The 23,500-nt window shown below is 38.5% G+C and overlaps 1 protein-coding gene across 2 annotated transcripts in view; it reads left to right on the top strand.

Annotated features, from left to right (window-relative positions):
* Nucleotides 1-23,500, top strand: part of LOC307167291 (NACHT, LRR and PYD domains-containing protein 3-like) — a 120,556-nt gene that overhangs the window by 93,516 nt on the left and 3,540 nt on the right. The gene's annotated exons all lie outside the window — the stretch shown is intronic.

Raw genomic sequence — 23,500 nt, 5'->3', positions numbered from 1 at the left:
GTTCCTATCAATCATATTTTCTGTGCAATTAAAATCTCCCCCCAAAAACAAATATTCCTCTTCTGAGCAACTTTGTAAAGTCGTACATAATAAATCTAAGAAAAACAATCTTTCCACAGGGACTGTTGGAGCATAAATACAGATAAAAACCAAAACATAGCTTTCATAGACAGCTCTGATTTTTAGTAATCTTCCTTTCACAACTTCATCAACTACGTAAGAAATTGGACTAAAATTCTTAGAAAATAATACTGCAACTCCTGCACTTATTGAAGTGTTATGGCTTAAAATTGTTAACCCCTCAAATTCTCTTCCCCAGTCTGCTGCATTCCCCCCATCACTATGTGTTTCTTGTAACATTAAAATATCAAGATTCTTTTGTTTCATTAATACATTTAACATTCCTCTTTTCTTAATATCTCTAGCACCATTTACATTCAGGGTTGCTAGACTAACTTCACTCATGACCAATAGGAGAAAAACCCACCAAAAAAAACCCACACTCATTAATGTGGAAAATGAGCTTAACTTATTAAACATCATCCTTAAGTTTCTCTACATTCCTCACCAACTTTTTTAAACGATAAACTTCTTTATTTGTGAAGCATCCTTCAGCCATAAAATTTCTTGTTTTCTCAACAAACTGTGTTATATTAGGAAAATAGTCTTGTACACACACCCCTCTCTTGTTCTTCGTTGACTTAAGGAACAATTTTATCTCTTCACTATCATAGCTCCGAACAGAGAAGTCACTCAAAGACAACGCCACACTGGAATCTGATGATTCACTATCACTTTCGGTTTCATTATCATTGCTACCACATAAGTCAGCTTTCTTCCCAGCTTTTTTATTTTGAGACTTGTCAATCTTTTTTCTTTTTAGAGGTGCTTTGAACATTTCTATTTGTGCCTCCATTTCCATGTCCACACAATCAATTCTACTCTTCTTCTGTACAACCTGTGTGACATTTCCAATAGTAATATCTTCTCTTTCTTTTTCAGGATGTTTTGATTGTTTTACATCAGATATAATATCAACTTGGTCTTTCTTTATACCTGTCACAACAACAGATTTTGTTCCAGCTATCTCCCTACAAGTAACCACTTCAGTCACACTATGATTGTCACCCTGCAACTCCGAGCTCAGTGAAACTATACCAGCTTCTCCACTACTCGTACTTTGGTTGGAAACCGTATCCCCTTTCTCAGTGACTTTCTTTTCCGGGCAGTTACGAATCAGATGTCCTACTTTTCCACAACCAAAGCATTTCGTCTTCGCAGTTGTTACAAAAATGATGTACTCAAAATCATCAACTCTAAAACTAAGTGAAAAATCTAATTCCTCATCTTCCTGAATAATCATGTATGCAAATCTCCTGAAAGACACAATATGTTTCAACAGGGGAGAGCCCGTGCTAATCGGGATTTTTTTTATTGGGGACACCAATTTTCCATAACGTGATAAAGCTTCTGTTATTATCTGGTCACTGAGAAAGGGGGGAACGTTAGATAAGGTGACCCTCTTAGATGGTAATGAGAGGGGAAGAACCTGAACAAAATCGCCACCAATCACAATTCCACTCTCAACTGCTTCATTCACCTTTTCAACGTTACTAAGAAAAATCACAGTAGCGTTATTCATCCTCGATGCAGATAGAATAGATCCATGTCCCACAACTTCGCCAATCGCTAAACAAATATCTTCTATGCTCGCCGCAAACGCCACTTTCACCGCATGACGCCGCGTGAGCGTGGACAAACCCGTAGCTGGGGTCGTCATGCTTTCCCCAGTAAAGCCCGGTAGCACGCGGCCCAAACCACACACAAAAACACCACAAACTAAAACACAAACACACACGAACAAATAGGCGGAAAAGAGAAAGATATTTAGACACAGAAAACTTCACTCACCGCACTCCACTCGCAATACACCACTCACGCACTCAACACCCGCACCGGAAGTGAGAGAGAGAGAGAGAGAGAGAGAGAGAGAGAGAGAGGGTGAGAGAGAGAGAGAGAGAGAGAGAAAGTGTGTGAGAGAGTGAGAGAGAGAGAGGGAGAGAGAGAGTGTGAGAGAGAGGGTGAGAGAGAGAGGGTGAGAGAGAGAGCGTGTGAGAGAGTGAGAGGGAGAGAGAGAGTGTGAGAGAGTGTGAGAGAGAGAAAGTGTGTGAGAGAGTGAGAGAGAGAGAGAGAGGGAGAGAGAGTGTGAGAGAGAGAGTGTGAGAGTGTGTGAGAGAGAGGGAGAGAGAGAGTGTGTGTGAGAGAGTGTGAGAGAGAGAGAGAGAGAGAGAGAGAGAGAGAGTGAGAGAGTGAGAGAGAGAGACCTTTAACACACCTTTATTTCTACTTACACTATACAGACATTCCTCATAAACATCTATTTTTCACAGATGTACATTGATAAATACACATACCCACTCAAAACTCAAACATTCTCATAAACATTACAAAGTTTTGGATAAAATTTTACAATCCTCATTTAAACAAATTATTATTATTTTTAAACAAAAAACTCATAAATTTAACACCAGCTCATTTTCAAAATCCACTGAGCACAAAACATCATTCAAAGCCCAAATTTCAGCAAATCTGTCCATATTATTCATTAGTTTAAAATATGCAAGCTCTGCCTTGATTCTAGTTGCTATAAGTGCCTTTAAAACCACCTCAGGACCTACTTCCCCCTCTCCTTTCAGTTTCCTTTTTCTTGTTAACCATATTGCCATCTTGGCTCCTCCAACCACAAAGTTAATTAACAAGATTTTTTTCCTGTCTGATGCAACATATTTTGGTCCAAAAATTAAAAATTCATTATTGTACCCTAACCCAAAATCTCTGACCCACCCATCTAAGAGCTGAAACAATCCTCTTAACCTTAAACAATTTAAAAACAAATGATCTATTGACTCCTCAGTGCCAAAGGACATTCTTTCCCTACAGTGGGGTCAATGTGTGTCACGTGCCTTTGTAGCTACCGCCCAGTGAACAACCCTCCGTTGGAGATCCGCCGTGCGTTTCTCTATAGGAGGTTTGTATAGGGACCTCCAGCATCCTCTAGGGGACGAGTCTGGCCCGAACAAATCTGACCACTTTGTCTCCTTACAATCCTTGAGCACATTATAATGGGACACTTTCACGCAAATATTGTACATTGCCTTTTTTGAGACAGTCTCGAAACCTTCCATCACAGGAGTCCTGAAATGTAGAAGAGAACCTTCCTCTGGCTCCTCATCTACCGCTGCTGAGACGAGACTTCCACTTGGGGAAAAAGACTCCCTCCGTTCTGTTCAGGAACCTCGTCTTCCTCTGGATTTTGTCTTAAGACAGAAGCAGAAACAGTTCCATCCATTATTCTCTTCATTACCGTTATGGACTTGATACCTGTCTTGTTGCACATCTCCTCTGGACTTATCCAGTTTTCACCAGTCTTTAGGTCAGCAATTCTTGTACACCCCGCTCTTGCCATTACATTCTGGATGCTTCTGGGCTCCAGTGCCAGTGCTGGTATCAGCGGATTATTAAAAAGCGATTCGTTCTCTGTCCAGGGTCCGATATTTGAGAGCACCCTCTTGACCATGAACGTTGAGGTCCATGCTCTTAAAACTGTCTTGTAGAAAGGGGAAACATTCCTCAATTCCATGTTGGCCAAGTTGATCAAAAACAATTGCACATCATACTTGAAAATGTTCATTTTCCTCAACACAGCACACGCCGTATCAGCCCAGCATGGCTCCGCATAAAGCAATCTTTGTGCTGCTTGAAGTCGGAATGTCTTTATTCTGCTGTTAATGTCCATTAGGCCTTGTCCTCCATCTTGAATAGGTAGTAAAAGTACTGCAGATTTTTTCCAATGCTGTCCATCCCAGAAAAAATCAATTAGCTTTCTTTGTAACTCTTTCACCACACTTTCCGGGGGATCCAGAACATTCATTTTGTGCCATAATGCAGATGCAGCCAGATTGTTCGTGACCAAAACCCTGCCCCTATATGATAGCTGGGGCAGCACCCACTACCATCGAGACAACCGGTCACACATTTTCTCCACCATACCCTCCCAGTTTTTCTGCCTATATTGATCTGTTCCCAAAAATACTCCCAGCATTTTAAAACCCTGTCTTCCCCATTTAACTCCCCCTGGAAGCACAGGGGGGGCCCTTCCCTGCCAATCTCCTAATAAATATCCTTCACTCTTCTCCCTATTTACTTTAGCTGATGAAGCCTTTTCGTAAACATTTAAAACATTTTTTAAATTCACTAAATCCTTTTCACTTCTTATAAAAACAGTGATGTCATCAGCATAGGCCAAAAGAGTGATTGACCTGTTTTCACAACCTTTAACTAGAAACCCTTGCAGTTTCTCCCTGAGTTTACATAGCAGAGGTTCAATTGCTAGAGAGTACAGCTGTCCTGACAAAGGACAGCCTTGTCTTATACCTCTCTGAACCAAGACTGGACAACTTAGCCCACCTCCAACATTTAACATTGCAGAAGCTCCACTGTATAACAGCTTGATCCAAGAGATAAAGTTCTCACCAAAACCAAAAGCTTTAAGAGTTTCAAATAAATAAAAATGATCCACCTTATCAAAAGCCTTCTCTTGATCAATTGATAGAAAACCCACATCCTCATTACCCGCATTTGCTAAACTCATTATATCACGCACAAGAAACAGATTGTCCATTATTGTTCTTTTTGGCACACAATATGTCTGAAAATCATTAATAACATACTCTAAAAAATGTTTTAATCTATTTGCAAGACACTTAACTAGAATCTTGTAGTCAGTACACAGTAGAGCTACTGGTCTCCAGTTCTCAGTCCAAGGTCACCTTTTTCTGGTAATAAAGATAAAACCACTCTTTAACAACTAGTCGGCAGTTCATTTTTCCTGTGAGAAAATCTAAAAACATCAAGTATATCATCTTTTAAAAGAGTCCAGAATTGTTTGTAAAATTCAGAGGGTAGTCCATCAATGCCAGGGGACCGGCCATTAGAAAGTTTCTTTACCGCCTCTGATATTTCATCCAATTGGACATCAGCATCAAGCCATTGTCTCTGATCGCCGGTGAGCTTTGGCAAATCTCTTAGTAGGTCGTCCATGCAGTTAATGTCGCAGTCTCTTGCTTTGAATAAATCAGTATAAAAGTTATTTGCATGGTTTCTCATTTCTTTTGGATTAGTTGTTAAAGTTCCATCTGGTAGTTTCAAATGTAACATGAGTTTTCTTTCTCCTTCTTTCCGCTCCAAGTTGAAAAAAAAAAAGAGCTCGGAGCATCTATTTATCGTATGGAGGAAAAACGGGCTCTTATCAAAGCACCTTTTGCTCTTTCATTAAACAGGGACGCCAAAACAGTCTTTTTTTTCTCTTAATAAATCCACTTCTTCTGAATTTTCTTCAATAATTCCTTCTTCGATTTCAGTTATCTCTCTCTCAAGTATTTTGATAGTGTCCTTTCTAAGTTTGTTTGAGTGGGCTGTATAGTTCTGGCAAAAGATTCTTATTTGTGCTTTTCCAATCTCCCACCATTGCACTAAATCTTCGTAGTCACTTTTTTGCTCTTGTCACTTAGACCAAAATAACCCAAACTTTTCACAAAATAAAGAGTCATGTAATAATTTCAAATTAAAATGCCAATAATAACTAGAACGCTGTGACTTTTTTAAACTCATTTCAATCTTACACAAATGATGATCACTAAAACCATTTGGAAAAATATTAGCTTTTAAAATCCTATTCAAATTATTTTTACTTGCATAAAACCTATCCAACCTCGCAGCACTAATATAATCATGAGAAGCTTTAACCCATGTGTATTGTTTTATTGTAGGGTGTTTTTCCCTCCAAACATCAGATAAGTCATATTTCCTTGTAATACTGTTTAATGAATCAGCAGACTGAGGATACGGTTCTTCACTATTTCGGTCTAGTGTAAAATCTAAGGTACAATTCCAATCCCCCCCAAGAACCATATATACAAACCCGATTCCAAAAAAAGTTGGGACACTGTACAAATTGTGAGTAAAAAAGGAATGGAATAATTTACAAATCTCATAAACTTATATTTTATTCACAATAGAATATAGATAACATATCAAATGTTGAAAGTGAGACATTTTGAAATGTCATGCCAAATATTGGCTCATTTTGGATTTCATGAGAGCTATACATTCCAAAAAAGTTGGGACAGGTAGCAATAAGAGGCTGGAAAAGTTAAATGTACATATAAGTAAAAGCTGGAGGACCAATTTGCAACTTATTAGGTCAATTGGCAACATGATTGGGTATAAAAAGAGCCTCTCAGAGTGACAGTATCTCTCAGAAGTCAAGATGGGCAGAGGATCACCAATACCCCCAATGCTGTGCCGAAAAATAGTGGAGCAATATCAGAAAGGAGTTTCTCAGAGAAAAATTGCAAAGAGTTTGAAGTTATCATCATCTACAGTGCATAATATCATCCAAAGATTCAGAGAATCTGGAACAATCTCTGTGCGTAAGGGTCAAGGCCGGAAAACCATACTGGATGCCCGTGATCTTAGGGCACTTAGACGGCACTGCATCACATACAGGAATGCTACTGTAATGGAAATCACAACATGGGCTCAGGAATACTTCCAGAAAACATTGCCGGTGAACACAATCCACCGTGCCATTCGCCGTTGCCAGCTAAAACTCTATAGGTCAAAAAAGAAGCCATATCTAAACATGATCCAGAAGCGCAGGCTTTTTCTCTGGGCCAAGGCTCATTAAAAATGGACTGTGGCAAAGTGGAAAACTGTTCTGTGGTCAGACAAATTAAAATTTGAAGTTCTTTTTGGAAAACTGGGACGCCATGTCATCCAGACTAAAGAGAACAAGGACAACCCAAGTTGTTATCAGCGCTCAGTTCAGAAGCCTGCATCTCTGATGGTATGGGGTTGCATGAGTGCGTGTGGCATGGGCAGCTTACACATCTGGAAAGGCACCATCAATGCTGAAAGGTATATCCAAGTTCTAGAACAACATATGCTCCCATCCAGACGTCGTCTCTTTCAGGGAAGACCTTGCATTTTCCAACATGACAATGCCAGACCATATACTGCATCAATTACAATATCATGGCTGCGTAAAAGAAGGATCCAGGTACTGAAATGGCCAGCCTGCAGTCCAGATCTTTCACCCATAGAATACATTTGGTGCATCATAAAGAGTTATGATTTGCATCATAGTTGAGCAACTAGAAGCCTGTATTAGACAAGAGTGGGACAACATTCCTATTCCTAAACTTGAGCAACTTGTCTCCTCAGTCCCCAGATGTTTGCAGACTGTTATAAAAAGAAGAGGGGGTGCCACACAGTGGTAAACATGGCCTTGTCCCAACTTTTTTGAGATGTGTAGATGCCATGAAATTTAAAATTTAAAACTTATTTTTCCCTTAAAATGATACATTTACTCATCTATGTTGTATTCTGAATAAAATATTGAAATTTGAAACTTCCACATCCTTGCATTCTGTTTTTATTCACAATTTCTACAGTGTCCCAGCTTTTTTGGAATCGGGTTTTAACATTATCACATTTTTTTTTGTTTTTTTTTGTTTTAATTTTTTTTTGCCCTTTCTGCTCCATTATTTGGGGAGTAAACATTTATGAAAAGAAAAGTAAAACCCATTAGCTCCACCTGAACAATCAAAATTCTGCCCTCATCTATTTCAAAGGAAGAAATATTAGTCATATTAAGCTTCTTTGAAAACAAAATTGCAACACCACCACTTAGATTAGAGCCATGACTTAGAAAGATCTTACCCTCCCACCACATTTTCCATTATACAAAAGTCTTTCCAAAAGTTTCATCCAAGAAATCGTTAATTTCTTTCACTGTATATAACTGATCATCACCACACTGAGAAGTGATGTCTGATATTTCTGAAAGACTATCATCATCCATCTCCTCATCATCCCTATCATCAACTTTCCTCCACTCTCTCTCACCACAAATACCAAGATTAATTGTTCCTTCACATCTTACATTAGATTATTCTGTGTTTTGTTCCTTTCCAATGCATCTCCCTTTTCAGTTTCATCTAAACTCCTTGCTGCACTATCCCTCTCATCATCATTCTCAGTTGACCCACTCGGTTCTACTTTATCATTTGACCCACTCGGTTCTGCTTTATCATTTGACCCACTCTGTCCAGCTTTTTCTTTTGACCCACTCGGTCCTGCTTTATCATTTGACCCACTCTGTCCAGCTTTTTCTTTTGACCCACTCGGTCCTGCTTTATCATTTGACCCACTCTGTCCAGCTTTTTCTTTTGACCCACTCGGTTCTGCTTTATCATTTGACCCACTCGGTCCTGCTTTATCATTTGACCCACTCTGTCCAGCTTTTTCTTTTGACCCACTCGGTCCTGCTTTATCATTTGACCCACTCTGTCCAGCTTTTTCTTTTGATCCACTCGGTCCTGCTTTATCATTTGACCCACTCTGTCCAGCTTTTTCTTTTGATCCACTCGGTCCTGCTTTATCATTTGACCCACTCGGTCCTGCTTTATCATTTGACCCACTCGGTCCTGCTTTATCATTTGACCCACTCTGTCCAGCTTTTTCTTTTGACCCACTCGGTCCTGCTTTATCATTTGACCCACTCTGTCCAGCATCTCCATTGTCTGACTCATTATTTTCTGTATTCGTTTTACGAGGGCACGCATTTTTTTTTTTTTTTTTTTTTTTGTCCTATTTCACCATATTCAAAACATTTTAAACTCCCGGTACTTGCATAAAGCATGTAGGACTTACCTTCATACATTTACATTTACATTTACATTTACATTTATTCATTTAGCTGACGCTTTTATCCAAAGCGACTTACAATTGCTATACTGTATATGTCAGAGGTCGCACGCCTCTGGAGCAACTAGGGGTTAAGTGTCTTGCTCAGGGACACATTGGTGTCTCACAGTGGATTCGAACCCGGGTCTCTCACACCAAAGGCATGTGTCTTATCCATTGTGCCACACCACCCCACATACACCCCACATACATGACTCGAAAGGAAATGTCGAGAGCCGTTGAATCTAAAAACATAAACACTTGTCGTCTAAAAGACGTGACATGTTTAATTGACTCGTTTTTACATCCTAGTGGAACCATTTTAATTCCACTAGCTTTTTTCCCAAATCTCAACAGTTCCTTTTTAATGTCATGATTTGGTATAAAAGGGGGACAATTCGAGATTGTTATACGGCTCGATTGAGACACCAGTGGAGAAATGACAACATAAACGCCACTCACCCAAATGCCGCTCTCAACCAACCGACTGGTTAAGTTCCGTTCCTTCAGAAAGACCACAACGGCCTTATTCATCCGTGAAGCCGAAACAACGTTATCATATCCCACCTGTTCGCCTATCGCCACGAGCACTTCTTCCACTGAAACGGCGGCCTCAGATACGCATCTAACTCCATGGCGGAGTGAGAGAGAGGAGTCGCACCCTCTCGGGTGAGCCTCCATCTCAAACACCAGCCAAGAGGTCAAACAACAACAACAACAACAAAAAACTCACCTAATGCTATCTTAGGAAGAAGAAAATAAGGCTTGCAATCAGAAAAGGAAGAAAAACTTATATCAGAAAAGTTTTGAAACAACCTAGAAGAAAAACAAACAAACATTTAAATCACTCCTCTCAACCGTGAGAAACTCACACACCCCAAACTCCAGAGAGAGAGAGAGAGAGTGTGTGAGGGGTGTGATTCTTCCAGATAAATCCGGAAATCCGGCTTTTCCGACCTGAAAATTATTCTCTTGTAAATCATGCAAATCTGGTTTTTTTTTTTTTTGTTTGTTTTTGCAGGTCGCGCGCAAAGCGGGAATTAGTAAACATAATGACCGCTCACCGCTGTCAACGTTTTTTTTTTTGTGCCTCTGATTCATGTCTTCATGTCACTCCGCAAGTAGGCTAGTCCATTCATTTCTATCGTAGGTGCTTCGTAATTTTCTCGAAAAAATCAGTCCATTTATTTGAAGCGACAAAAGACAATTCTCATCATCTTGCCATTCTCCCACGGCAATAGTCACATTCAGAGAAGGGAAAACATAAGGAACCCCCTTTCTCCATTGATCAGTTGCTATAGAGTCGTTTATAAAAATCTTATGGTCCGCATGCAAAGACTTTAAAGGAACACTCCAGCGTTTTTTGAAATAGGGCTTATTCACATTCTTTCATACATTTAGATAGGTGGGTAAATGCATTTTTGTCTCAGTGCTTGCATTGTTTTAGTTTGACGGTCGGCGCTAGCTTAGCTTAGCACAATGAATGGAATCCTTTGTTGCCAGCCGAAGCCGTCTTTAGCCATGAAGCATCCGTGTGATACAACAGTCTCTGAGCTGCTTGCAACCGGAAAGCCATGATTCTGGATCTGATATCGATCAATCCTTGACCTCCCTCTTGAACTGGAAGGAATAAAGCAGCAGCACAAATCCAGTGTTGTCCAGACCAAAAAGAATTCACAAGTTGCCTTTGAATCTCCTCAATAAGTCCAACAGGTGGCTGTAGCACAGTTATTTTATGCCACAGGGTAGAAGCAACCAAATTATTGGTCACTAAAATCCTCCCCCTATAGGACAACTGCGGTAGCAACCATTTCCATTTAGACAACTTGCTGCACACTTTCTCCACTAGCCCCTCCCAGTTTTTCTTTTGATAATCATTTGACCCCAAAAAAACTCCCAATAATTTAAGTCCCTCTCTGCCCCACTTTAGGTCTCCGGGTAACTTTGGGAGACTCTCAAACTCCCCTTTACCAACCCAAAAAGCTTCACTTTTTGCCCAGTTCATTTTAGCTGATGAAGCTTTCTCATATAGACTAAGTACCTCAGATAGACAGTTAATATCTTCAGCATTGTTTACAAAAACTGTAATATCACCAGCATAGGCAGAGAGATGCATTCTTGAGTCTAAAGAGAGACCAGGCACATTAAAACCTGACAGTCTTTCTCGAAGTCTAAAAAGCAGCGGCTCAATTGCTAAACTATATAGTTGACCAGACAATGGACAGCCTTGCCTAAATAGGAATTGGCCGACTCAAAGTGCCCCCTATCTTCACCATACATGATGCACCATTATATAACAACTGTATCAAATTTAAAAATGTTTAGCCAAAACCAAAAACCTTCAATACATTAAAAAAATATTTGTGATCCACACGATCAAAAGCCTTTTCTTGATCCAAGGCAATTAACCCAACATTCACATTGAAACCATTACAAATATCCACAATGTCTCGCACTAAAAACAAATAATCCATAATGGACCATTTTGGAATGCAATATGACTGATCCTTGTTTAAAACACTCGTCTTGTGTTATGAAGTAAGTTTGGAGCACAAACATGGTTTTAATCAATGGTCATAAATTGTCGTGTATTGATGGTGTGCTAAGCTAACATGCTAGCTAGCCCTAGGTGCACCTGCAACCTAGAAATTTATACTTTTATGATTTTTTGAATGCTTACTGAAAGTTTCTTTATTCAAGAAATGCATTTGATACAGTTTAAATGTGAGGTGAACTTTGAGAAAAGAAATTAGGGACTGAAACCCTATGAATAGCCTGTGAATAGCCAGTCGTTAGTAGCTATAATGCAGACAAAAGAAATGCATATTTAGAGCCATAACCAGGCTGGAGAGGTGTGAATGTGTGCAGGGGGAGACTGAGACTGAATGGGGCTCGTTTGCACCACAAAACAATAGAGACAATATACTGGATAGATGGTCAGAAGATGACAATAAACATCAGTAGCATTTTAGCGTCAAATCAAAATAAAGTCATGACATGATCTTGAAAAACATTTAACTAAATACAGAGTTTTGGACTTATTATCTTCAGATTTTAAACATAAAATGTTTAGACGTGGCTTTAGCTGTAGTGCATTTCTAGATTGCTACAGTGCCAACTTCAATTTTATTTTCATAAGGATGTTTCATAAAAAATAATTTCTAATAACTTTACAAAACTTTGAAGCTATTTATAACAATTTTTTTCATTATGACAATAATTAATTCTATATTTACAATAAACTGCCAGGTGTCAGCTTTCAAATGAGATCATACTTGTGCTTTTAGTGCAAAGGGTTCATGAACTGTATCTGTTTCAGTTTGGGTATGTCATTTCTGAGGATTTTTCAAAAGTGGGGGTGCAGCTTAACAGGTTAAAACCAAACCCAAAAAATGTTTTAATCTATTTGCCAGACATTTTAAGAATATTTTATATTCTGTTGTAAGAAGGGCAACAGGACGCCAGTTCTTTAAAAGGGCTAAATCATCCTTTTTGGGTAACAGTGATAAGACTGCACATTGACAGGAAGTTGGTAAAACACCTTCTCTTATCGATTCACATAAAACATCAAAATAATCGTGTCCAATGCAGTTCCAAAAACTTTTATAACAGTCTGCTGGTAATCCATCTATTCCAGGGGATCGTCCTGAATTAAGTTGTCCCACAGCAGCAATAACTTCCTCAAATGTTATACCAGCATCCAAGACCGTTTTAGCACCAGAGTCCAGCTGAGGAAGACCCTGAAGAAGCTGTGTCATACAGTCACTATTTTCACAGTTCTCTGCAGCATAAAGGCTTGAATAGAAATCCACAGCATGGGTTCTCATTTCTACAGTCTTAGACGTAATCCTCCCATCAGGGAGTTTAAGACATGGCATTTGTTTTTGTTGAGCTGCCTTATATTCCAGATTAAAGAAGAAAGAAGTTGGGGGCATCCATTTCTGCTAATGACATGAAACGGGACCTTATCAAGGCTCCTTTAACTTTCTAATTTAAGACTAGACCAAGCTCTCTCTTTTTTGTTTGCAAATCATTGTACAATGTAGAATTGTATGCATCAACCAACTGCAATTCAATTAAATTAATTTGCTTTTCAAGTGTTTCAATCACATTCTTTATTCTACTACTACAGTTGGCTGTATACTGCTGACAGAAATGTTTTATTTGAGTCTTACCTACATCCCACCACTGTTTCAAGCTTTCAACAGAACTCTTTTCCTTTTTCCAATCATTCCAAAAGAAAACAAAATTTTCACAAAACGCAGCATCCTGCAGCAATTTTCTAAGTGTATGTGACATGTTCATTGTCATAATAATTAAAGGAGACATATCATGCTTTTAAATCGTTTCTTTTTACATATAAATCATACATTTGTAGTCTATATAAAGCGGAACTGCAATGCTTGGGTCTGAATTCCTCATTATTATAGCTCCACAGGCCCCTTTTCTACCCCTTTTCTGATGTGCGTCTGAGAGCAACTCGTTTTGGTGCGGTCTCTTTAAATACAATTGAGACACTTCATACCCCGCCCCCTCTCCAGGTTGCAGAGGTTCAACTCCACCCCGTTCGGCCATTTTTGTAGTTTGATAGCAGAGATACGATTATCTAGGGGCACAGAAACGTTTTATTCACACGTTATTAACAAAATGTCAAAAACGGAAGACTTGTCCAGCCAGCCTTACATGTTCGAGCCAGAGTCGGAGCCGGAGCGAGATGAAAATGAAGACGACGAACCTGCAGAACAACGTCTTCATATGGATGTATCGCAATGGTGTGTTACTGTATTTACACATGAAACTTTGGTCTTCCGACCTTTTACCACCATGTGGATTTATTTTGATTAATATGTGCGAGGGAGAAAGAGCAAGACAGCGTCTAGTTTGGAGACGGTGAAGTCTTGTTTACACTTTGCCTGGCTCCGAAGAGAGAGAGTGCGCGCACGCGACCGGGTCTCTCTCTCTGCTCGTTCTTTCAGTTAAACATGCGCCCTGTCACAAGCGTGGCAGTTCATCTACATTAGACGGTGTAATGAAGTGTGTGGGTTACTACATCTAACAACCGGAACAGGTTGAAAAATATGATCAAAACAGAATATAAAGATATCAACGAAGCACCTGAAGAGAATAATTTCAACTTTTCTGTATTCTAAACACTCCAAATATACAACAAAATGCATTTAAGGGCTAAAAAATTGGATTTAGCATGATATGTCCCCTTTAAATGATAATCAGAAAAACCCACAGGACAAATGCAACACTCAATTACTCTACTGTTAACCCTCTGGGGTCCTTCGGGTCCAAATGGACCCGAAGCGTTTAAATAAAAAAAATTAAAAAATCATAGCTTCATCGGAATGATCCGAAATTTGGTGACTTTGTTGGTACTTGGTATATGAACACCCAAAAAAATTGGGGACAGGATTTGAATAGTCTAAGTGGTTGTAAAAAAAATAGTCACACTCAGGACCTTCGGGTCCAAATGGACCCGCCATAGGAAATGAATGGGAAATTGGCAAAAATGTGACAATACAGAGTTTTTTTGTGCGTACAATCTACAAATCAGCCACGATCCAGAAAAAAAGCACACAACAGTGAAGGGGTGAAACTATAAAACATCAAGAGTGCAAAACAGACACATCCACACACACACACACACACACACAAACACACTTTTATACACATACACACTAATAAATTCAGATTACAAAAATCTGTTTTGAATTTTTAAAAATCACAGCTTCATCGGAATGTTACGAAACTAGGTGACTTTTATGGTATTAGGTATGTGAACACACAAAAAATATTGAGGTCATGATCCAAGCATGCTAAGTGGTCATCACACTTCTGCTCTTTGGTCAAAAATGACCCCCATAGGAAATGAATGGGAAATTGTCAAAAATATGAAAACACAGAGGTTTTTTTGCGCATACAATCTACAAATCAGCCAGGATGCAGAAAAAAAGGACTCAACAGTGAAGGGGTGAATCTCTAAAACATCAAGAGTGCAAAACAGACACATCCACACACACACACACACACACAAACACACTTTTATACACATACACACTAATAAATTCAGATTACAAAAATCTGTTTTGAATTTTTAAAAATCACAGCTTCATCGGAATGTTACGAAACTAGGTGACTTTTATGGTATTAGGTATGTGAACACACAAAAAATATTGAGGTCATGATCCAAGCATGCTAAGTGGTCATCACACTTCTGCTCTTTGGTCAAAAATGACTCCCATAGGAAATGAATGGGAAATTGTCAAAAATATGAAAACAGAGTTTTTTTTGTGCATACAATCTACAAATCAGCCAGGATGCAGAAAAAAAGGACTCAACAGTGAAGGGGTGAATCTCTAAAACATCAAGAGTGCAAAACAGACTAAATCTGTTCAGGCAAAAATCACTAGAATTCGCAAGCCTTTCTACAGAGAGCTGTAAATCCACTAGTGGTAAAAATGTGCTATTGCGTGATAAAAATGCTCAGTGTGTCCACCAGTTGGCGCCCATCTCATTTAAAAAATTGCTTTCATGAGGCCTAGGCTTGACTCTAAAATGAAATACAGCTTTAATAAAAATAAAATAAAAATTATATATATATAAAAAATTTCTATTATATTCAATGGGAAAAAATGGGTCATAATTATTGCATAAATATTAATTATAAATCATAAAATTATCTCAAAACACCAAAAAAGAAAAGAAAAAATATTATAAAAAACAAGTAAAAAAAAAAATATTAAGATTTTTTTATATATATATTAATCCCGCCCTCCGGGTCCATTTGGACCCGAAGGTCCCAAGTGTGACTGTTAAACGAAGGACCCCAGAGGGTTAAAAGATTTTGACACATAGAATCTATCTAGTCGGGCAGCACTAACTCGATTATTAAAAGCCTTAATCCATGTATACTGTCTATCATTTGGGTGTTTGATTCTCCACATATCCAAGAGCTGGAAAAATTTAATTAGTTTTGACAATGCACTTGAGGACTGTATATGAGGTCCCTCAGTATTACGATATATAATAAAATGAATAGTGCAATTCCAATCTCCACCAATAACAACACATCCTTCACTAAGACACTTTTAAGACTCTCACTAAGTATATCTAAAAACTTTTGGCGCTCCTGTCCCACAGTTGGTGCATAAATATTTATCAGAAAAACAAGCATCTCTTGATCTTGAGCTTTAACCACCAACAATCGACCCTTCACTGGTTCCTCTATACTTATAATATCCGCCCTTATTTTTGAAGAGAAAAAGATGCCCACACCTCTACTTAAATTTGTACCATGACTGTGTATTTTATGTCCTTTCCACCACAAATTCCACTCAACTTTAGTTTCTTGGAGAAAGACGATATCAAGTTTTTTTTTGCTCAATTATTTCATAGACTGTAGCACGCTTTACACCATCCCTCCCACCATTAATATTTTAAGAGCCTATCCTCAAAGCCTCCATATACAAAATTAAGATGGGAAATAAAGAACAAAGCATGATAGAAAAGCAAAGAAAAGACACCGTGTAATACATGGTTTACAATTGTTTTGATTTACTCTTTCTCTTACTCATTGCTTTACTTTTTCTGATAGTGGTAAGAAGCTTTTTCAAACGAAAACGCTTCTTCTCACAAAGTTTATCAACTTCAACAGTCTTCTGATAAAAAAATAACAGAGTGAACAAACTTGTCTACATCAGAGAAGAAATCATTTATGTTGATTTGTTTACCATACGTTTCATCCAAAAAATTATTAATTTCTTCCAGACTATACAACGAATCTTTATTGGAAAAACTCCTGAAAAAACTGTCTGAGATGTATTAAATACACTAATGCTGAACTACCATCATTTTCACACATAGAAACTTGTGACTCAGTATCATCAGACTGCTCCTCCTCCATTTCCTCATTATTCAAGATGCTTGAAAATGATTTAATTCCATCACTTGCACTCTCCCCCGTTTTAGTACCACTGGTACTAGCTACTTCTTTGTTAACATCAGAAACTAGGTCAGTTATGCTAATCTCTGGGGCTACAAAAGCTACAACATCCTCATTGTCAGTGTCAACAGCCGGTAACACAGCATCAAAATTCACATCACTCACCTTAACTAGTGGAACAACCTCATCTTGGGCCGCATCAATGCTATTGTTTTCGCCCTCGTCCTCTGCTCCTGTCGCGTTTTCTGCACCTGTTTTCTTATGTGGACACATCAGGCGCTTGTGTCCGATGTTTCCGCACTCGAAACATCTTATGCTGCCAGTAGTGATGTTACGTCTGACACCGACGAAATTCTATTGGATTTAGTGGTTTTCATGGAAATTTTATTGGTTGTAATGGGAATTATAGTGGTCTCTGTGGGTCTCTACTGATATTTGTTGGGTTCTATTGGTGGGGGCATTAAATCCTAATGGAATATGTCCCAAACACACTACAAAAAATAATTCTGTAGTGGTTTAAATGGTAAAAGCCAATGGTTCCTATTGGTATTTTAATAGAAACCATTAGAATTTATTTGATGGTTTCCAACTTTTTTTAAGCTGTTCTGATTTTCTGTCCTTGTCTAAAGAAATAATTACACTCATACATCATGCTTAATAGGGGTGTAACGGTACGCAAAAATCACGGTTCGGTACGTACCTCGGTTTTAAAGTCACGGTTCGGTTTATTTTCGGTACAGTAAGGAAAAGAAATGCAAACATTAAACTGCAGGTTGTTTATTACTATAAACTTTAACAATTTGTTTACACTTTTTTAAACACTTTTTAATATAATAAAATATATATAAAATAAAAAAAAGAATAAGAAATAAAATACTGCTGCAAAGTTCTCCACTAAATAAAATACTCTGTCTCAAACCAATATCACATAATAAATTTAATGAAAAATATAAATAAATAACTATGATTACAGTTTAGCATTACCAATCCCAGCTTGTAGGCCTGCTCATATTTAAAAATTAAGACTGGGAAAAAAAATGAACTTTAATTGCACAATTTGCTGTAATTAATTGCAATTCCTCCAAGCTTGTAATCATCAATAATTAAACTTATAATCACCTAATTAAATGAAACACCGGGGGAAAAAGGAACAGAAAATAGCCCTATATTAAAATAATATTAAACATATATATCAATGTATTATTATTTTTCAATAATCAATCAACAATCAATTTAAGATTTTTTTTTTCTTTTTCTTTTTTTTTTTTTACTAATTATCAAAATAAAATATATTCCTACAAAGCTATTATTACCAGAGCATGTGATCAGAGCAGGTCATTTTACCATTGTTGCCAGCATGACTATACCAGCTCAGCAAACAGAAGTCCACTAGTACTGAGAAATTTCACCTTATTTGAGCGGACTTTGCTTTTCCAGTGCGTGATCGGTACATGATTGGAGTGTTTGGGCCGTTAACGACAGAGCAGAACGCGCAGCGCAAACACGGAGTCGAACATTGAACATTGAACATTGAGCAGAGAGCGCAGCGCGCAGACCATGGCGCAGACACACACACACACACACACACGCGCGCGCGCGGAACGGAGAGTGCGGCGGCGCACACGGAGCGGAAAAACTTTTTTTTCGCCCTGCAGTCGATTTCATTGGTTTAGGTTAGAGTGACGACGGGTAAAACTGGTAAACCTTTAGAATCAGCTGCAGGGCGGGATTTGCGCTGAACGCGGAGACTTCCGCCACTTAATATGTTCGTGTGGAAACACGAAAATGTACCTATGTTCCGCACACAAAATATTGCATTTGGTCATTCGGTACACACGTGCACCGAACCGAAAGCCCTGTACCGAAACGGTTCGGTACGAATACACGTACCGTTACACCCCTAATGCTTAATGTTTTATTATCAAGGTGAACACATGAAATTCATAAGTATCTGTAAAATTCACCTACATAAATGAGTTTCACAGCACTAACACGGTTTCAGCTTTGATCACCTTGGTAAACACGTAATAAACGGGGCGTTAACATACAAGCCTTGCATTTTATGGTTGTCAGCTTTGTTGCATTACATTTATTTCACCAGGAGATGGTGCTGCAATTTCTATCTGAATGAAGCTTTGAGTAATGTACCATTTTCGACACAATTGTATCAGAAAGCAATAATGCTTCGAAACGCTTCATTTGGCCATCACTACCTTTAGCCACCAGATCAGAGCAGGAAGAGAGATCAATGCAGCAGAGAAGCTCCTATTTTAACACCAACTTCCCAGGTGACAGCAATTAGGCCTGAAAGAGAGGAGGGGCAAGAGAACGACCAGAAGAAGGCCAAGGGCCGTAACAGTGACCGTACTTCCCACAAGTAAAACACCTCATTGATTCAGTACTGATGTAAATGGTATAATATTTACCCAGCACAGTGGTTTTCGCTGGCGTGTTCAAAGATTGATATTCGGCGTTCAGGATCATGAAAGTCTGATGTCTAAATGACATCACATGTTTGAGTTCTGGATCATTTTTATTGGCCCCACTAGTTTACCATATCGTCCTAGCAACCGCTCGAGTGAATCTTTGGAAATGAACGGGGGCACATTCGAAAGGATAACCTTCTTTGAAGGATTCGACAAAGGCAAAACTGATAAAAAAAGTATCTCTAACGGATAAACCAAAGTCAACTAAATGCTGAACCAAAGAAACTTCCTTCAAAAAAACAACAAACGCCTTGTTCATCCTTGATGCAGACACAATATTACAAGCCCCAACTTCTCTGCTGATCACAACTAGACAATCCTCAACTGTGATGGACTCATCAGGTAAACATTTGCGCCCGTGTTGAGCGGTTAAAAAAGAACAACCATCTGAATTTGTCCCCATTTTCCACCCTTAGGTGAAAAAACGGCAACAAATAATATATAGCCTACTAAGCAAAACAAAAAAAGGAAAAAAGAAAGGGAAAAAAAGTACCATCTCACTCACACACGCTGCAACTCGCTCAGACACTCACACACTCCTCAGACGCCCGCACATGCGCACACGCAGAGAGATAGAGAGAGAGAGGGAGGGAGGGAGGGAGAGAGAGAGAGAGTGTGTGAGAGGGAGAGAGGGAGAGAGAGTGTGTGTGAGAGAGGGAGAAAGAGAGAGAGAGAGAGAGAGGGAGAGAGAGAGTGTGTGAGAGAGGGAGAGAGAGAGAGAGACCTTTAAAAACCTTTTAATTCACATAACATTTTTTCCAATATCAATACAAATCATAATTAACAGACATTAATCAAACATCTTAAAAAAAAAAAAAAAACCCATTGAAATAAATATTTAAAATAAAATTATACAACTTCTCTTATAACACTCAAAAACTTATCTGATAACCTTGCTATTCACTGGGCGTACACAACACGCCTTCTGTTCCCCATGTCAAAAGAAAGGTCTCAATATCATTGATCATATCAAAGTAAGCAAATTCTAACATCAAACGTCCTTTTATAAAACCTTTTGACATCAGCACTGGGTCTACTCCACTTAAGTTAAGAGACTTATTTTTCCTGGTTAGCCAAATTGCCATCTTTGCTTTTCCAAAAATAAAATTCAATAATATAACTTTTTGTTTATTTGCAGCACTATACTTTGGTCCATATATAAAAAGTTCATTAAAAAACCTAATCTTTGGCAAACATCTTTTAACCAGAAGAAAAGTTCACTTAGTCTTGGACATTCAACAAAAAGATGATTAACTGTTTCAGATTCCCCACAAAAACTACATTCTACACTTTGCAAAGGGTTCAGATGTGCTTTGTATCTGTTTGTGGCTATAGCCCAATGTACAATCCGCCACTGAAAGTCACCCAACCTTTTTTCAATAGGCATATTGTACAGGGACCTCCAACTACCTTTCGGGGAAGAACCGTGCACAGTCACTGCAGTCCATTTTGACTCGATCACATTATCAAGAGTTCTTAAATTAAGAGCTTTCACACAAACGATGTACAAGGCTTTCTTGGAGGAAAGTTCAAAGTCCCCAAGTACAGGTGTTCTGAAAGTCAAAAGACTCCCTTCAGTCTCTACCCAATCTCCCACTTCCGCAGACACACGTAATTCAGGGAATAACCCGTCAAAGTCCACCAGATGTGATCTCCTCAGACACACAAGATTCTTTGCTTCTTCCAGCAGCCTTTGGAGAACTCGAAGAGACCGAATGTCTGTTTTAAGACGCAACTCTTCAGCTGTAATCCACTGGTCATCATGCTTTAAATGTCCAATTTTACAAATGCCAGCTTCTATCAGACTGTTACGTAATGTGCCTGAATTCAGTAGTTCAATAGGCAAAAGTCTGTTAAAAAATAAGGGCTCTTCCACAGGCCAGATGTCAACTCTTTCCACAGAAAAAATCTGCCACACTTGTAAAGCCGATGCATAAAAGGGTGTGAGTCCATTAAGGTCCATATTCTTCAAGTTCATCAAGAACAGGTGTCTATCAAGACCCAGCCGACCAACCCTCCTCAAGAGGGCACATGCCACTTCCATCCAGGTCTGGTCCTGATGATAAAGAAACCTCTGGACAGCCTGTAGACGAAAGGCCGCACACCTAGACTTAAGTTCAATTAGGCCTTGTCCTCCCTCATGAACTGGTAGGTACAAAACTGCTTCTTTCACCCAGTGATTCCCAGACCAGAAGAAATTTACAAGAACTCTCTGGATATCCACAAAAAAATCGGATGGTGGGTCCAGAACATTTAGTCGATGCCACAGGGTGGATGCAACTAGGTTATTAATGACCAGCACTCTTCCCCTATACGATAGTTGAGGCAGCAACCAGTTCCATTTAGATAACTTAGCACATACTTTAACCTTTACATTCTCCCAATTCTTTTTCTGAAACTCCTCACTGCCTAAATAAATCCCTAAAAATTTAAAACCTATTTTTCCCCATTTCACACTTTCAGGAATAACTGGTAAAACTTCTGTTGAATGTTCAATACACCACAAAGCTTCAGTTTTACTCCAATTTAACTTTGCAGATGATGCTTTTTCATATACAGAAAGACACTTGCTAATTATGTTAACATCATCTTGATTTTTGACAAATACAGTAATATCATCTGCATATGCCGTCAACTTAATATCATTATAAATGCTATTTCCCACACATAAACCAGACACATTTTTTCAAAAAAAACACAACAAAGGTTCAACTGCAATTGCATATAACTGACCAGACAAAGGGCATCCCTGTCGGATTCCCCTTTGCATTTGTATTGGTGGACTTAAACCTCCTCCAATTTTCACTAAACATGAAGCATTTCTGTATAAAGTCTTAATCCAGGAGAGAAAACCATCACCACAACCAAAGGCTTTCAGTGTTTTAAATAAATACCCATGATCTACGCGATCAAACGCCTTCTCTTGATCTAGCGATAGAAGGCCCAGGTTGATACCATTCAATTTACAATAGTCCAGTAAATCTCTAACGAGAAAGATGTTATCATAAATAGTCCTGTCAGGAATACAGTATGATTGATCTTTATGAATTATATCACCCAAAACACACTTCAATCTATTGACCAAAACTTTAGCCAGAATTTTATAATCGGTAGTAAGGATGGAAACGGGTCTCCAGTTCTTCATGAGACTTATATCTCCTTTTTTGGGAATAAGAACAAGAACGGCCCTCTGACAACTCCTGGGAAGATGTTGTTCCTCATAACATTTCTGCACAACCTCATAAAAGTCTTTACCTATGATTTCCCACATAACTTTATAGAATTCCCCCGGCAGACCATCAATACCTGGCGCACGACCAGGTTTCATCTGTTGTACAGCTTCAGTCAATTCGTGAAAAGAAAAAACACTGTCCAAAGTCTCACGTTGTTTTCTATTAAGAGTAGGAAGTTGTTCAAGCAAGTCCGATGTACTCTGTGAATCACAGTTCTCAGCTCTAAAAAGTTCTGAATAAAAGTCCACAGCAATTTTCCTCATTTGTTTAGGGTCAGATGTTTTAGACCCATCAGGGAAAGTCAAACAATGCATCACACTCGGCTTTTTTGAAACTTTTTCAAGATTAAAAAAATAAGTAGTTGGTGCATCCATATCACGAACTGACAAAAACCGTGACCTTATAAGTGCTCCCTTAGCTTGCACTTGTAGAAGAGAGGTAAGAGTATTCTTTTTTTCATATAAGTTATCAGTCACAGAACCTGATTGTAGCACCAAATTAGATGTAATCAGTACTATTTCCTTTTCTAATTCATTTATTTTTTTCCTAATTTTTGTTGTAGAGAAAGAGGAAAACTGCTGACAAAAAATTCTAATTTGTGTTTTTCCCAATTCCCACCACTGAATTAGGTTTTCATATTCCCCTTTCTGAGAAACCCAAGTCCCCCAAAACCATTTAAATCTTTCAATAAAATCCTTCTCCTGTAATAAACGTACATTCAATTTCCAGTAAGGACTTTTACACTGAGTCGGAGACAAAGTCAAATTAAAAGTAACAAAATGATGGTCTGAAAAACCACATGGAACAATGTTCGCAGCCACAATCCTATTATTAGTTTTCTTACAAACATATAATCTATCTAATCTGGCTGCACTTATTCTCCCTTGTGATATTTTTACCCAAGTATATTTTTTCACTTGTAAATTCCTCTCTCTCCATACATCCACCAAGTTATTTTGAAAAATCACATTACTTAATAAAGCAGGTGCCTCAAAATCTGGTTCAGTATTATTCCTGTCCAA

The sequence above is a fragment of the Squalius cephalus genome (assembly GCF_949319135.1).
Source record: "Squalius cephalus genome assembly, chromosome: 1".
Classification (NCBI taxonomy): Eukaryota; Metazoa; Chordata; class Actinopteri; order Cypriniformes; family Leuciscidae; genus Squalius; species Squalius cephalus.
This window is presented reverse-complemented; position numbering and strand designations above follow the sequence as displayed.